The following is a 6,592-nucleotide window of genomic DNA, read 5'->3' on the forward strand; positions in this document are numbered from 1 at the left end:
AACAGCTGCTTGGTACTACATTTCTTCCCATTTCATGCTGTTCCTAGGCCTAGTGTTACCCTCATCGAAGGTTCCACAGCTGGGAACCACTTCCAGTGGTGGCACACGTGCCCTTACGTTGAGGATACTGGTGGCATACGTGCCCATAAGTATGAGGCTACTGTTGGCAAACGTACCCAAACGTATGAGGATACTGGTAGAAAACGTGCCCGTAAGTATGAGGATACTGTTGGCACACATGCCCATAAGTATGAGGATACTGTTGGCGCACGTGCCCATAGGTATTGGGACGCTGGTGGCACGGGAACACGGATCATCATATTTTGAATCACTCTCCGCACTTACACTAGGCCTATAGCGATGCACCAACACGTCCGAGGTGACACCCACTATAAAAGTCCAAATAATATCCCTATCATTTTCCTCTATTTACCTTTTACTTCATCTTTCTTCCTTTTAACATCTGCTTTCTTCTTTGTTTGCACTCACAATCATCACTAATCATCAGAGAACGGAACTTGAACAGAAATGGTTTTGCCTGTAATGGAGAAGTCACCAAAACACAGAGAGATATAGTCCAGTTTTCACTTTTTTTCACACCGTACGGTGACGTCGGCCACACCGAACGCCTTCACAGTATCTACGATGTTTAAATTCACTGTAACAGTAACGCCATCGCTAGATTAATAATATCACCGCCGAAATTAGCGAAAATGTGTTTTTTGTTTTTTTTTGACGGCACACTGACAGCGGCCACGCGATCAAAACAAATGCGCCGATTGGCTGGCCAGGTTGCTCTAGTCTTAGTTAATCTTTACAACGGCGCTCCCGAAATATGGTGGTTGGGTAGGATATCTCCCTATAAAGCGTTTTAAAACTAATATTCGTTTGACGGTAATTACACAATCATACATACCCAGATGAGGTATACGGAAAATTCTATGTATTAATTACATTTTTCAAACCATAATGGAGTCGTAAGCCTATAGCATTATCCTTATTAGCTGGTGGGCAGGTTTATTTTCTACCCGTCCCAAGAAAGGGACGGAGACATAACGCCCATTAGGTGGGAGAGGTGGGCGGGAGAGGTAGGATGAATCCCCATTACAAACCATCATGGGCGGGCCCCACTATAACCCTGCCAAGTTTCATGCCCATCGGACCAGCCGTGATTGAATGACTTACGGACGCACAAACATAATGCCCTAGTGTAGTAAGATGACTGACAATTCTTCTGTACTCAAATTAGCTATTAAAACGACAAATGGGGGATTCGTGTCAAAAATGTGTATTTGTCAAATTAAATATACTAATCAAAATGCAGTACGAATTAGATCTGAAGCCTACACTACAGGCATAAGATCCAATTTGTACAGCACTTTCTTTAATACATCTAATTTGACAAATACCACATTTTTCACATGAAAACCCCATTTGGCGTTTTAATAGCTAATTTGAGTACAGTAGTAAAGTCAGTAATGAGAAGAATAGAGAAACTCCTATACAAAATAAACTCGGCTGAAATAGCCATTATTTTCCAATAAACCCTGTATTAATGAATGTCTCCTTCCAGCAAATAATAATAATAATAATAATAATAATAATAATAATAATAATAATAATAATAATAATAATAATAATAATAATAATAATAATAATAAAATTATTATTATTATTATTCAGTTGCAAAAGCCCTCCATTGAGCCTGTGCAAGAAACACCAGCTACCTTGCAGTAATAAGTGGTACGAGCAGCAACCTGAAGGCGTGATAGAAAATGATCAGGCAAAGATCCTCTGGGACTATGGTATCAGAACGGATAGGGTGATACGTGCAAATAGACCAGACGTGACGTTGATTGACAAAATCAAGAAGAAAGTATCCCTCATTGATGTCGCAATACCATGGGACACCAGAGTTGATAGAGAAAGAGAGGGAAAAATGGATAAGTATCAAGACCTGAAAATAGAAATAAGAAGGATATGGGATATGCCAGTGGAAATTGTACCCATAATCATAGGAACACTAGGCACGATCCCAAGATCCATGAAAAGGAATCTGGCAAAACTAGAAGCTGAAGAAGCTCCAGGACTCATGCAGAAACGGCGCACATAGTAAGAAAAGTGATGGACTCCTAAGGAGGTAGGAAGCAACCCGCGAACCCTACATTATAAATAAATACCACCCAGTCGAATTGAAGGACTGTGATAGACAAATAAAAAAAAAAAAAAACAAAAAAAAAAAAAAAAAAATAATAATAATAATGATAATAATAATAATAATAAACAAAGTGAGCGTCCATTGTTTATGAACTTTCCCAATCACTTACAAATAAATTGTATTCAAGTCACAAATGATTCCAATCTTCTCAAAACACTTCAGGCACCAGAGAGAATCCAGATAATAATTCATAGCAAACATTTTATTACAGTGGACATCCTCCGTTGCATAATTGACGTCATCAATTCCACCAAAACAATTTGCTGTTCAAACATCGGAATGCAATTCCGGATTCAGTTCCATACGAACTGTAATAATTGATAACTGATACCTTTTTTCATATTTCTTGCACAAAGAAGCTTAATCATTGTTTGATTAATGGGGGGGGACTTTTTTTCGTCGATAATGACGAAGTGAATGATTGGTTAACGGTAGTTTTTTGCGGTATATTGCATAACAATAAATACATGATATGTACGTTTGCAAAATCGTGCTGGAAAATGTATAGAAACAAGGCGGAGGGAAATTCCATTTGAGCTGAAGAATACAAATTATATATATATATATATATATATATATATATATATATATATATATATATATATATATATATATATATATATATATAAATATATATATATATATATATATATATATATATATATATAGATATATATATATATATATATATATATATATATATATATATATATATATATATATATATATATATATATATATATATATATAAATTTATATATATGTATATGTATATATATATATATATATATATATATATATATATATATATATATATATATATATATATATATATCTGAATATTATAAGATTTTTGAAAATTTATATGCAGATATATCGTTGCTATGTATAAATATATATATATATATATATATATATATATATATATATATATATATATATATATATATATATATATGTGTGTGTGTGTGTGTGTATATGTATACATATACCTTAATATTCTAGGTTTATTTATATGCAGATATATCGTGCAATACAAGTATGTATACTTATATATACATATATTGATTTTTAACTCATCAGTATCGATCCCAGGCTTTTTCAATTGAAAGGCCAGGGCGCTACCAACTGAAACACACAGTCGGTAGCAGCTTCGCCTCTCAATTGCAAGATCTAGGTCGATCCCATTGTGTTTTGATACGTGTAAATATGCATATATATATATATATATATATATATATATTATATCTATATATATATATATATATATATATATATATATATATATATATATATATATATATATATATATTCACGCAAACAGAAAACCTGAAAAAATAGAATAAAAATACAAACATCTCCAGGTCAACTCATTTCCTTGAAGATAACTGCGCCAGATTCAAGACCCCAAAAACAAAATTAGTTCAGAAACCTAAGATGAAAGCTTTTGCTAATGATCGCATCGCTATTGCAACGGAGCCTCACTGTAAGTGTTTATTTATCCAAATTATCATTTTTTGAAGACTTAGTAATATTCGCAGGCATGATGGCTGCTTGGCGGGTCGTTGCACGGCGACTCCAGGATGTATTTGTAACGTGAAAAGGATGGATAGACACTTTTAACGGGAATTAAATAAATATCTAATTCATTGTTTAGATAAAAGACTTCAAGCATTCGAAGAGACCAGTGTGTAGGAAGTTTAGTCTCTTACGTCTCGAGCTAGATATAGGATAGAACTTCTTTTTTTCATGCCTTCGTTAAAACTCATTGGCAGCCTTTTGTCTTTCGGGAGAATTGCTGTCGACCTATTTACTGTTTTTCACACATTATTGCGACTTTTGGAATGTCGACAGCAAAATTCGACATTCCAAAAAGACACATTATTGCGACTTTTGAATGTCGAATTTTGCTGTCGACATTCCAAAAAGTCGACATTCCAAAGGTCGCATTCTAAAAGACACATTATTGCGACTTTTTGGAATGCGACTTTTGGAATGTCGAGTTTTTGGAATGTCGACAGCAAAATTCGACATTCCAAAAAGACACATTAGTACGACTTTTTGGAATGTAGAATTTTGCTGTCTACAATATCATGACTTTTAAAATGTCGAATAATTTGCTGTATTACAGAACTTGTATGAACAGAGAGAGAGAGAGAGAGAGAGAGAGAGAGAGAGAGAGACCCTCTAGCCTCGATAGATTTTGATATATAAGGTTAAAGTTAAAGTCGACCGTAACGGTGCATCTAACTATACAGGACAGGCCACCACCGGGTATAATAATCAAGGCTACCAAAAAAAAAAAAAAAAAAAAAAAATCTATCTTCAGGTGATCTTGGTATAATGCTACATGAGCCACGACCCATGAAACTCTCAGAGTCAGCTGTGATGGCCTGTGTTGTTGCTGCATTGCCAGAAGCACGATCATGGCCAACTTTAACCCAAAATAAAATTTGGCATGCTTGATGATTGGAGGGTAGATGGTCAACATAGCATTTTGAAGCTCTCTAGCCAACCTAATTACGAAGAAAAATATTTATAAATATCAATAATGAGAATATAAATTATCTTCATACAGAACCACAAAAGAACTTATATGAAGTATACTTAAAACAAATTATTTCTAAAATTTCGCATACAACATGCTGTGAATCAGCCATCAACTATAAGTCTCCATTACAAAATTGCAGCGAACAGTATATTAAAATGGTAAAAATATGAAATCCCACTGTTGCAAATATGACAGTAATTTAACATCCGTTACATCAATATCTCCCTTAGTGAACTCGACCTGCAAATCGTTCTTTCATAGCACATGAGAGAATGGAATGAAAAATGAAAACAGGAAGTGGGCAGTCGTTCATTTCTGTTCGTATGATGAAATCGGGCACACTTCCGGTAACTAGCTGAAAGGGGAAATTACGTAGAGATTTGCGCCAGGCTGGAATTTCATCCAGGAGAGAGAGAGAGAGAGAGAGAGAGAGAGAGAGAGAGAGAGAGAGAGAGAGAGAGAGAGCATTATTAATTAACCTCCGAGCCTACGAGGCGCTAGTACTAAACATAGCTGAAGCTCAATAGGACGCCGTGTTTAGCACTGGCAACGGGGATTTAAGATATTGTTTATTGATATACAGGAATATATATGAAAACGGCTGTATATAATACTTCGATCCCAGCAATGATTAGTACTATAGGGAGGACCGGACAATTTGCCGTAAACAAATTTGCCGCAGGACAATTGATTGTAAGACATTTTGCCGTAAGAAAAATTGCCGTACGGATATTTTGCCGCAAGGACATTTCGCCGTAAAATGTATATGCTTTGTCATGTATAGTAAAAAAAAGAGAATGAAGAGAGAGAGAGAGAGAGGTTAAACTGCTTTTTATAACGCTTACTACTTTGTATAAACAAGATATTTATAAATACAAACTGTTGGCTATTATAAAAAAGGTTAAACAGCTTTGTCTAACACTGACTGCTTTATATAACCAAGATATTTATTCATAGAAACCCTTGAGCACTAAAAGGGAAACGATTAAGATCGTATGATAATCGTCTACTCGCAACAAAGTTCTCTGGACATGACGAAAAAACGGTTTTAGGTCAAGCACTTCAACTCTAAAAATCTCAGTTATAAAATAGTCTAGGATTATCTAACCCCGTTTTTTTTTCTTTTTTTTAACTCTTAACTATCTCTCTACATGACAGTCGCCTCGTCTTCTACGGCACTCGAAACACAGAAGACAGTAATGAGCTGATTCATAGGCGCTATTCAAGAAGGAGCCCTAAGCCTCTTTACAAAAAAGAAGAAGAAGAAAAAAAAAAGACGATGGCCGGGGGGGGGGGGGGGGATACGAGGCTGGGATTAAGTATGAATGGAAAATCACTGCGAGTATAATATTATCTTTCCTTCCAGGAAATCATCCCCAGCTAATTGACGCCTAGAGAGACGCCAAGGGCCTCGGGAAGGAATTATGAAGTGGTTTTTGACCTTCGTAGACATACGAAAAAAAAAACAACAACTCAGTCGTCTTCTTCTTTCCATTTGCGTCAAGTGGTGGTTTGGTTGCCGAATCAATATGAATTTGGTTGCTGAATCATTATGACAACAAGATTGCTGAATCAATATGACAGTCAAGTTGCTGAATCAATATAATAACTAGATTGCTGAATCAATATAATAACTAGATTGCTGAATCAATATGACAGTTAAGTTGCTGACTCAATATGAATTTGGTTGCTGAATCAATATGACAGTCAAGTTGCTGAATCAATATAATAATTAGATTGCTGAATCAATCTGAGAGTTTGGTTGCTGAATAAATATGACAACTAGATTGGTGAATCAATCTGACAGTTTTGGTTGCTGAATC

The sequence above is a fragment of the Macrobrachium nipponense genome, chromosome 5 (assembly GCF_015104395.2).
Source record: "Macrobrachium nipponense isolate FS-2020 chromosome 5, ASM1510439v2, whole genome shotgun sequence".
NCBI classification, from domain to species: Eukaryota; Metazoa; Arthropoda; class Malacostraca; order Decapoda; family Palaemonidae; genus Macrobrachium; species Macrobrachium nipponense.